The 12,101-nt window shown below is 32.5% G+C and overlaps 1 non-coding gene across 1 annotated transcript; it reads right to left on the reverse strand.

The window, feature by feature from the left end:
- Positions 1–11,082: 11,082 nt before the first annotated feature.
- On the reverse strand, positions 11,083–11,187 carry LOC118884476. The gene has a single exon (XR_005017308.1). It is a non-coding gene; the product is annotated as a U6 spliceosomal RNA (small nuclear RNA).
- Between the last annotated feature and the right edge of the window lie 914 nt (positions 11,188–12,101).

Below are 12,101 nucleotides of genomic sequence, written 5' to 3' on the forward strand. Positions count from 1 at the left end.
TGGAAATGATGGTGATAATGGCCAAAAAAAAAAAAATAGATGTTAATATTTAAATATGTCAAATTAAATTTTTTACCATTTTAGTTGAAGCACTATGGACATATAGAAGTGTACAACTGAATGAGCAAACACATTTGTGTAACCGCCACCTTGGTCAAGTAATGTTGCCAAAAGCCCAGAATCCAGGCTTCTGGCCACACCCATTCACACTACCTCCCTTCTCCCTGAAAGTAACCACTGTCTTGATTTCAGTTCTACAGATTGATTTGCCTGTTATTGAATGTTAGATAAATGAATTAATACATTGTTTGTGTTTGGCTTATTTCAATCAATATTATGTTAGTAAGATTTAGCCATATTGTTGCATGTAACTATAGTTATTTATTTTTTATCACTACATAGTTTCCCCACTGTATGTAGATACTGCAATTTATATTTTTCCAATTTACTGTTGATCTTTATTACCACTTTGTGGATTTTATACAATATTTTTTCTGTGAATATTCTTGTCCAATTCTGTTGGTGCACTTGTGTATCTGTTACAAAACTGTTGAGTCATTTGGGTGCATGCATGTTTAAATTTGATAGACAGTGTCAAATAGTATTCTGAAGTCCCTGTCACAATTTATACTTCCTACCTGTACTGTATAAGAATTCTACTTTCCCTTTGAAATGCATTTACCTTCCTAAATATTTCTTTCTGAGACAGTTATATCATTGGTATTTTTGAGACGTACAGGAGCTATTTTATTCTAAGTGTTAAGAATAAAACTAGTCTGTGGTTAACAGCACCTAATGAGTTTAGTCCTTCTGTAGTTAAGATTGAACAATATGTAAAAGAAAAAAATATATAATTTATATATATATATATATATATTGTATATATTTTTTAATATATTAAAGGACCTGAAATACTTTGGAAATTTAAGACTTTACAGTTGAATAATATCCTAGTACTTCGTGAAAACTTTCTTTCTACCACTGAGCTTTTTAAAGTATTAAAAAGCATCTGTCCAGTAGATCAAAGTATTAAAGGAGGTTATAAAGAGCTTTGGATCACCACTACAGCCATTCTTACATAGAATTTGAGAAGACTTTTGTGGGCTGGATGTAGTAGGTAATTAATTGGGGAAAATTCCAGAGGTTAAGACCGGCTGAGCTGTCCCACTTCTAGACCTGCTGACTACTGATGAATGGTTGAGAAGTTTTTGTGTATTGGCATTGTAAGAAACTTTCATAAGAGTTCTGCTTTATGGGTTAAATTTCACACCACAAATAGCCTGCTTGTCATTTTGCAATGTGGATTCTTCTATATGACAGTTTCTCTTGATAAAATGAGATTTTTAGCTCAGAGAATCTGAAATTGATTATCACAGAACTTTAATGAGACTGAGGGGTTTAAGTAAATAGTGTACAATGTATCATCATCTTCTCTAAAGCAGTACTTAATCTAAAAAACTATAAATATAGTGAGACTCATAAGACTTTAATATAAAAGTCAATGGTTATTGTTACTTAGGGGGAAAAAAGGCACTGGTTTCAAAATGTCAACAATTTAATGTCTGCACTGGTGAGATACTAAGGAAAATATTGTTAAACTTCTGTAGAAGACAGTACTTGTTAGTAAAAATATAATCAGTAAATCTGTATATATGTGTAGTAAAATTACCATAAAATTAAACTTAAATAGATGATTATGATAACCTGTGATTTTGCCATAATAATTTTATGAGAAACATACTGCAAGTTCTAATGTCACATATTCTAAGAAATTTGTTTAGAAACTGCAATTAAATAATTCAGAAATAATTAATTCAGAAGACAACCCATTAAATTATAACCCTCCCCACAGGTTAACTTAGTTCCAAATGTATTGTTTAATTTATCATTCTTAGTATTTTTAGACAGCCTGAAGGCAGAGAATGAAGTAGTAATAAATAGGGAATAGCGGATAATTAGAGAAGGAAATGTGGAACAAAATTACTAAGGGCTTTAGGTGAAGTTCATTATTACTATTTAATAGTGCCCAAGAGCATTCGATCAAATTATGTATCAAGTTTAAAAGTGGGCTGAACGAAATCCTTGTGGAGGAGAGTTTTCTTACTTTTTTCCTCAGAATTCAGCTTAGTGTTGTAAAATATATTCAAAATCTCTCTCACAAATCATATTTTGAACAAGCCTTACAGGGAATCACTTTGGGGGAATTGTGTATGTATATTGGGGGTTAAGTCACACGTATTAGGATAAGAGAGATTACCAAAAAAAAAAAAAAAAAAGAAAAAGAAAATGGAGACAATGAGAGAGAGAGAAAAATAAAGAACATGAGCTGGGTTGGCAATGGGCTGTGTTCCACACAGACTGAGACCATTACGTGATTAAGCAGTAAGGCACTCCAGGGGTGACTGGTTAAATGACATATTTTAAGTACAGCCCTCAGGACATTTAATGATGGGGAAGTCTTGTTTTTCTAACTGTTCAGATTTCTCTTTTCTTTTGGCTCACCCTAGAGCATCATATTTTCATTATTAAACTTTTAACGGGTGTAAATGCATAATTTATTTGCTTTTCTTATTTTGTTTCATTTCATTACCATAGTCATGACTGTGCAACCTATGAACATTAACCAGTCTATGTGTTATAGAGCTATTCCTCCAGTTTCTTAAGTAAAGCCGGTTTATTTAGGTAATGAGTTGGAAATGTTCAGTTTCTCTATAGGCTATGCAGAACTAGGGAATGGGAATTTGTGGCCAGAGGAAGGAACGTGTGTTAGGCCTGTTCAACCATATGCTGCTACAGACTAAGTGACATGGTTAGAAATTCCACTGGGATTAATAATAACATATTAATATTAACAATATCACATGCTTATTTATTGAATTCTAAGAAATCTATGACTTATTCATGTACAACTTGATATCATGTTTACCATGGTACTAAGTAACAGAGACTAATTCCCAAATTTCAGCATATTTTGCCTATGCAGAAAATAAACAGCACTATTACAACTTTCTTCTGTACTAATGGTAGTTACACTATTGAATAAATTCAAAATCTATGAAATGATTTCAATGGTTGTTGTCTAACCTGTGGGCAAAATATATTTTTGTTACTTATTTACAACAGTAGCATTTTGGGGCATAATGTTCAAAAGAAAGAAAAGAAAGAGTTGAAAATGGTATTTAATGACTACAAAATCTCAAGGCTAAATTACCTAACTTTATCAATCACTTATTAGTAGATAATTAGTATTATCTCAATGTGATTCAATCATTTGAACTAGGGACCGTGTGCTAGGAACTGGGGATATGGTTAATAAGTCTTAGAACTCTGGCAGTCTAAAATAACGAGAAAAGGTAGATACCTACTCATCTATTTATAAATTACATGTGTTATAAAATGTATCCACAAAGAGATCATGAAAGACCAGAGAGGAAGAAGAAAAAAGACTTTATCAAAGAGTTGTCATTTGACTTAGACCTTAAAGTACGTGGCTTAGATTTTTTCTCATTGCGATAGGAGAACAGAGGTTCTGAAAAACAGCCCTAGAAATGACATGACTTATTTGTGGCAGTGATGAGCAGTCCAGTTACTGGAGCATAGCGTAGAGATTGAGTAGTGGATGAAATTGAGGATGAAATGAAAAGTTGTGCCCTCTTACACAATCTGTAAGTCCAATGCTAAAATTATTAAAAGTGTCCATTCATAGTGGGATGTTATGGGATGCTTTTGAGGAGAGAATGGCGTGACTTACTTCCATTTAAAAAAAAAAAAATCCCTCTAATTTATGAAAAATGGGTTATAAGGTTAAAAGGTACAGGCTTAAAAATTATCATATGGATAGAAATATAACCATATTAGATCAGAAAAATTCGAGCCTACAGAATAGAATTGTTTGGAGGGAAATAAGAATCATTGAAGAGAGATCTGATAAGTGTTTATTGCATTTTTTTCAAGATAGAGATGATGGCAGTTTGAAGTGAATTTATAGAATCTATGTACAAGGATTAAATGTGTGTGGGGTGGTGGGACATTAAGGCAGGTAACAAGGAAAAGATGACTGTTGGGTTTAAAATGGAAGATATGAATGGATTGGGACACTATGTAATATGAAAGGGGAAACTAAACGTGAGCAGCTTTGGAGGGGATGAAGGTAGTAAAGTTTGAAATCATAAACCTGAGGTACGTGTTAGTTATCTAGATAAAGGTGGTAAGTAGATGCTTCATTGATTTGGGGTCTGAAGGAGCTTATGAAACACACCGTGTCTGGACAAAATATCTTGGGAACCATTGGGTGTGTGTGTGTGTGTGTGAACTACATTTAAGATTAAGATCATAAGAGTAGATGAGGTTCTCTATAGGAAGCACAGAAGAAGGCAAGGACTGAAAACCAAACTTGACGTCCTCAGGTTTTAGATTTTATAGGTGGAGTAAAAGATGAAATATCAATTAAAAAGCTGAGACAGGTTGATGGGAGGTATATAGAAGCTAAGGGAAAAAAGCATATCATGAAAGAGAGAATGGTCAAACATTCCAAATGCTGAGTTTGGATAAGAACGTTTAGAAACATGGAGATCACTGTAAACCTTAAAAGGGCTTCAGTAGAGTTTTGGTAATGAAAGTCAGATTAGAATAACTTGCTAGAGAAATGAGAAAGTGTAGATAGCTAATGTAGATAATATTGTCCAGATGTTTGGATAAGATGGAGAACCGAAAAATAGGATGGTAGCTAGTGCAGACTGTTGAAGCTTTATAGTGTCCATCCATAATAGGCATTCCACACAAATTCAAAATAAATTTAGAGGTAGACACAGGAGCTAAATAAATGGAATAATAATTATTATGAGACATTGTATTATTGGTAAATTTTAGGTTGGTTATATGGGTAACCATATAAATGGACTTGGTAACATGCTTTGCCCCAACTCACCCTCCAAAAAGGTTAAACTTTGAAACAGAGCTCCTGAGGGCAAGTTTTAATTTTCTTTACAGACACCCTTACCCAGAACTGTTGCTTGGCCCCAGTAGGGATTGGGTGGGACAGCCATGTGCTCACAGCTAGTACTAGATTGCTGCACCCACTCAGAAAATCAAAGCAAAGACAAGCTACCAGAAATACTACTCAGAATAAGTATCCATGCCCACATCCATACTCAGTATTAAATACTTTTACCTGCTAGTCACAAACTTTGGCCATCTAGGGTTTAGTGATCCCCTTTGGGAGAAAAAGCAGAAGTCTATCTTGGCTATTCTACTCTTACTTCCATCAGCTGCTTTCAAAACACAAACAACTGCTTCATAGGTATTATCCTGGTTCCCAAAGTGGGCAGTGTAGAACCTTCCTGCAGAAAGCAAATAGCACATTAAATTAACTTCAATCCCACCATGTATCCAAGACTGAAAATTTATGATTATCCATCCAAAATATCTCCAACCATGTTATTCAATTAGTTTGTTCAATTATCTCCAATGAGATTAATGATATGAGTGATGCAATGCCAACAATATAATAGTATCCTCCATTTGAGTAGACCCTTTGTTACCCTGAGGGAGGAAAAATGTATTTCTCTGTCCTCCTCTGCTAACTGCCTCTTCTTCGTTCTCTCAACACGCCTTACTTTTTCAACCCAGTCAATCTAAGACCAATGAGAACAAGCTTGTTGTTCCCCAAAGTCAAGCTTATGGACCTATCTTAGTGAGAAAGACTGTACACTGGGGGAACCAAAGCATGTTTTCACAAAGGAGAAAAGACAGTTATTATAGGATTTGGGACAGGTGGCATGTAGGTGAAATCTAACTGAAGCAGTGTTTGATAGGCTAAAAACAGAGCTGGGCTTTGTGTAACAGGGTCAACGTGAGGTCTAGATTGGAAAGTGGACCCAGGATCCTGTTTCCATGGAAATGGCAAAGTTAATTTAAATGTGGAATGTTGTGTCCAGAAAACTGTTTTCTGCATCTCTGTACCTGGATTGAAAATTGAGGCTGTACTCTGTACCAAATGACATAGATATCCAGGCAAGAGTGGTATGTTTCATTCTTAGTTATATTGTTTCAAACCACAACGTTTCTGATGGTATGATTTTCAGGGGCAGAGTTTCTCAGTGATTAAGAAATCAGTAGTCACTAAAGGAGGTGATTGTTATGACACTTTACAGCTGTAGCATATCCTCAGAGACATATTGTTTCATGTTAACTTTGAGCTGGCCTTGTCTATTATCCTAGCCTAATGAGTGAGAGAGCCAATTATAACTTTCTCAGTATGTGCTATTTTTAATTTTCTCGTTACTGATTTGTTACATATCAAGATCTCTTTATTTGCCATTTTCTCAGTCTTGAATGATCTTGCCTCGCATATTCACATGTGTCATCACCCTTTACTAGTGTCAAATTTCATTGTCAGTGCTGTCTTCTCACCCTATCTAAAATTTCAACTTTCCCTGGAAACTTATCTTCTTCTCTGTATAACTTTTCTTCTTAGTCCTTATCACTATTCATTTACCTATTACAGGAAGTAGCCTCTAAAATGGCCCCCAACGAGCCCCACCTCCTTGCACTCATCCCCCTGTGTAATCGCCTCTCCTTTAAATGTGGGCGGGACTTATTGACTCATTTCTAACAAAGAAAATATAACATAATAAATGGGATGCGGCTTCTTAGGTTGTTTCCCCCAAAATGGTGGCTTCCACCTCTTTCTTTGAGGGAAGCAACTGCTATTTTGTGAGTCACCCAATGATCAGGCTCATATGGCAAGGAATAATGTTTCCAACCAACAGCCAATAGTCATGTGAGGGAGCTTACTAGTGGATATTCTGACTGCGGCTAGGAATGAGATGTTGATAACAAGTTTATGAGAGATCCTGAGTCAGAGGCATCCTGAATAGCTGTACCTGAATTTGTGACCCACAGAAATTGTGTGATAGTAAATGTTTTAAGTTACTTTCTTTTGGCATAATTATGCAGATAACTGTTACACTTATTTAGCTAAATTATCACTTGGCCAACTAGAACATATCCTCACTCAATGAGGCAGTGATTTTTATCTTTTTCCACTGTTTTTCCTTGTTGCTTAGAACTGGGAATGGCACTATCATTGCATATTAATATATACACATAAGGTGTCCCAAATTTGGTATCCTGATAAGGAAATAGAATATGCAGTCAATATATCAAGCTTATAATTTATATGAGTCACTTGTCTGATGACATACGGATTTATTTTCCAAAGAAAATCTGATTGGCAGTAGGTACAGAGAAAAGAGTGGTTTGGAAATTAGCATGTCCTTTTGACACACATGAGCCACATTAAAGATGGTGGATAATATTTTGCTTTTTATCTAAATGAAGATATAAACAGCATAAGAGTTCATCAGCTCTACATCAATTTTTCTTCGATTCTCTGAGGTTACTTAAAAAGAACAAGACTTAAATTTTGTAGTACCAACTTGCTGATACATATAGCAATTTAATAAGTATACAGTCCTGAGGAACCACAGACAGTTTCCACTGGCTACTAAATTCTGGCTCTACATGCCAATGCCAAAGAAAGTGGTTTCATAAGTTGATATGTACTATAAAAATAGTATGTATTTTTGAAATTATAATAAGTTTCCCCATTCCAGTTCTGGTAACTCAAGTTCTTTCTTTAATCAAGTTTCTGTATGTGTAGGGGATAATTTCCAGGACCTCCTCTCTATAGAATTAGTCAATTTTACTCTCCGTGTCCCAATATATATGCTATCTTAAAAACTCTAGCTTCATTAAAGTCTTAATAATTTACATATTCTTGGGTGTAAGTTCATTGGGAAAGGTTTGTTGACTATGCCTCACAAAATTGTGAATTTCATTGAAATGAATTTAGAGATCAAATTGTAAAGAAAAAAAAAGTCCTTAAAATGTTGAGTCCATCCTTATATAAACTTCTTGCACATATTTAATTTATTTATAGACACTGTATATTTTCGTTATTGGTATCACTTTTTTAAAATATATTTTTCATTCTCTATTGGTAGTGAATAAATTTGAAAAACGACACTAATGTCCTTTATAAAAACAAATCTTTAGTTCTGATGTAACTAAATCTATCATTTTTTGCCTTGTCATTTGTTCTGTAAAGGTTTTATGCAAGAAGTTTCTTTTCTGCCTCTAGGACACAATAAAGTTTTTTTTTAATTTCCTTTATTAACTTTACAGTTTAATCTTCAAAATTAAATATTCAATCCATCTAAGTTCCATCCTTGTGCATCACGTTTGATTAAATTTCTTTTTCTCTATACGGAGAGCTAGGTTTCCTGATGCAATCTACTGAAATTCTCCATCTTTTTTCAATGATTTATGATAACACTTTATTGTATTTGAGAAGACCATCTATAAATGGTCTGTTTTCAGCTCTCTGTTCTTTCAATTGGTTTATCAGTGTGTTCTTATACATGCTAAATTTTAAAACATATGAAATGCTATAGTATATTATAGTAAGTCTTTATCTTCTTTTTAAAAAAAATTACTGGGGTCTTTGTGCATTCTTATACTTCTCTATATATTTTTGAGCAATTTTCACGTTTCTCAAAAATAAAATTTTCTGAAGTCAGGATTGCATAAAATTTGCATGAATTTAAAAATTAGAGGACAGAATAGAATATGTCTAATAGAAAAAAAAATATCTAGAATATACAAAAAAATTCTTCAAATTAACAGCAAAGGTACTGAAACTGTAATAGAAAGTGTATAAAGAGTGTATATAGGCACTTTACAGAATAAGAAACCCAAAGAGAGAATAAGCATATGAAGAAGTGCTCAAAATCTTTGGCATTTAAAAATGCTGATTAAAGGAAATTTGGGATATCATTTTATACCTCAATCACTGTCAAATTAGAATACTTTATAATTCCAAGTGTAGATGGGGTTGTGTGAAATTGTAAGATTCCCTTGGTCTTGGGAATATCTTTGAAACTCTTCAAGAAATTCAAATACAATATTTTGTGCTCAGAACAAAGTAAGTGTTCAATACACTGTGTTTATAACTGCATTAGATAATCAAGCTCAAGAAAAATTACATCATATGAGGATGTGTCAACTTGAACAATAACACAACTCTTAACTTACCTTGCTCAATAAGGGTAAAAAGGTATGCAAATATCTTAGATTTCCTAAAACCCATATTAAGATAAATTATTGATGCATACCTCACACAGATAAAAGGGTATATACACATTAACTTTTTATAGACATAAACAATTTGAAGCAGTGCACAATGCATAAATAGTACATATGAGATCTATTGCAATGTTTTCTAAAACCATTGAGGGAAACAGCACCAAGAAAAAAACACAGATTAAATCTCTTAACTATGGTACTTTTTTTTTTTTTCTTTTCTTGCCTCTGAGTTTTTTCCCTTTGTTAGTTATTTATTAACTTTACACATTTCAGTATCATTTAAAACTAATTTTACACTTCACAGTACATTATTTTTGAATATGCAGCAACAAAACCCTAAATTCACTTATTTGAAAGTACCAAAAACAGTATCTTCTTTCTTCAACATGATAGACATTCATGTCATTATGTAGTGTGCAAGAGGCAGCAAGGAAATGAATATCAAAGTACAGATCAGAGTAATCTTGACTACAGAGAGAAAAAATGGACATGCCAAGAAGACAACAGCTCAAACAGAGGGAGGGAACTATGTAAAAATCAAAGCAGTAATGAATTTCACTGGATACAAGCAGCCCTTGTTATCAGTAGATGATTTGAAATCTCTGTTTTTCTTTAGGGATAAGATGAGAAAATGAAAATGACAAGAAACAAATGAAACTTAGGTAGTATAGGGAAAAAGAACTACCCTGCAGTTTCTTGTGATGAATTCCATTTTATTTCAATGAATTTATTCATGTGTTTTCAGTGAATTGTTTAATTTCCTAAAATTCTATACATTTACTGTGTTACCAAACTCCACAAATGATATTTATAATAATTATTTCCCCTAGTGTACAGAATCATTTCAAAGATATTATTTTAGTTATTTCTTAAACTAACTGAAGTAGTTAGGTCAGGCACATGTTATTATCAGCAAACCTACAATGTATTTAAAAAGGTAAGTTAGAAAGATCTAAATAAAGAACAAAAAACCTAGTTCTTCTTACTACATATGTTGTGTTGCTGTCATGACTACATTCTGGTATGATATTATCACAGAATTGATATTAGTCTAGGTAACTGAGCAGACACAAAATAAATCTTATTTAGATTTGCATGTTTAGTAAGAGAACAGTGATTATCATTATCATACTAAATCTGGTATCTTCTGACAGTTGGTGATGTTCTGTGAGGCAGTTCAAAAGAAAAGACAATCCTGTGTGTTTAATAAACATATATTTGGTTTTAGAACAGTTCTAGAATTATGTTATTATTTGTAAGACAAACAAAAATTAAAAGATGGTATAACGTGTCAAACATCATTTCTGTAAATACAGAATTAAAAGATTTTGGCTCTTTAGCAAAATGAATAAGAAAAATGAAGTTGGCGAGAGCACAGTTCTAGCAAAATGGCAAGAGATTCAGAAATAAATTTTGAGCATACCAGCAGATTAAAAGGCAAAACAATTTCTATATAAACAAGAAATATATTTTTAGGAATGACTCTGTGAGATTAAAAAAAAAGTCCTACCATGGCTTTTATTACAGATGATCTATTAATTTTTCAATATATTCCATATGTAAATCACTGCTATATTTGTTATTGAGCTTTAAAATGGGAAAAAACAAATAATGATACCAGGTTATATTCTTATCCTTCTAATTAATTTTCAATTTTCCCTTATAAGAGTAAGGAGAATGGAGAAAAATGATGCAATATAACGGAACTTCTATAAATTAACTGTATTTTTTGTACCCTTATTTTGCATATATATATATATATATATATATATATATATATATATACACTTTGCTATTTTAACAATTTTTAAACATAAATTTTGTTTACCTTAATTACATTCACTACTTTGTGCAACCATAACCACTATCTATTTCCAAAATTTTTTATTACTTTAACAAAAACTCTGGAGCATATGAACAATAAAAAATAGAAAAAAAAATAGAGAACATTTCACAAATGTACATGTTATTCTTGCACAGGGACCATGCTAAGCTTCTCTGCATCATTGCATTTTTTGTGTATGGGCTGCTGAAGCAAACATTGGAGTGTTTTTCTCTCAAAGTAATTCCCATTTAGAGCTTCAGGAAATCCACCAAATGGAATGATGGCATTCCTTTGAATTAATACTAGGAAGAATTTGTATTTTGTATTTGAGCCCTGCCTCCTGTCTCCTTGGTGGTCAACCTCACAAAGCTGTTTCTTTCCTCAGAAAGCCAGTCCATAATACTGGCTTCTATTCCAGTCAGACAGCATGAGCCCTTGGTCTGTAACAACAGTAACAAATTTACTGAATACAAATTAATATGCATTAGTTAGGTACATTTTGTTATTTGACCACAGAGAGAGAGAGAGAGAGAGAGAGAGAGAGAGACAGAGAGAGAGAGATCTTCATCATTGGCCTATGAAAAAACTGTTTTTAATTTAATGATTTTTTTACTTTTTTCTACACAAACCATTCAGTTTCTTCCATTCTCTTTCATTACAATAGGAAACCATAATTGTAATATACATATATATTATAAATATATGTATAATTTATTTATATATATATAAGTATATATAATTTTTATGTTCCTAGTAAAGTATTGTTTGAATATTTTTATGTCTCATTTTGCTTCATTTTTCACTCAGCATTAGTTTCTTAAAGTTGATATATGTTGATATATGTATGTGGAATATATGTGATATAATTTATCCACTTTTCAAGTGATGGGTATCTAAGCTGCTTTTGCTGTTGAAAAATTTATATACACACTAGTGTGTGTGTGTGTGAGTATAAAAAAATACTGACATATACACATATATGTATATATATATACACATACAATAAACTTCTCTATATATTAAATGTATATAGTTAAAAATTTTAAAAAATGCTAAAACTATATTTGAGGAAATTTGCTTAAAAGCTACACAGAAAGATAAAAATGGAAAATATAAGTAATGTGATTCA

Source organism: Balaenoptera musculus, chromosome 18 (genome assembly GCF_009873245.2).
Source record: "Balaenoptera musculus isolate JJ_BM4_2016_0621 chromosome 18, mBalMus1.pri.v3, whole genome shotgun sequence".
NCBI classification, from domain to species: Eukaryota; Metazoa; Chordata; class Mammalia; order Artiodactyla; family Balaenopteridae; genus Balaenoptera; species Balaenoptera musculus.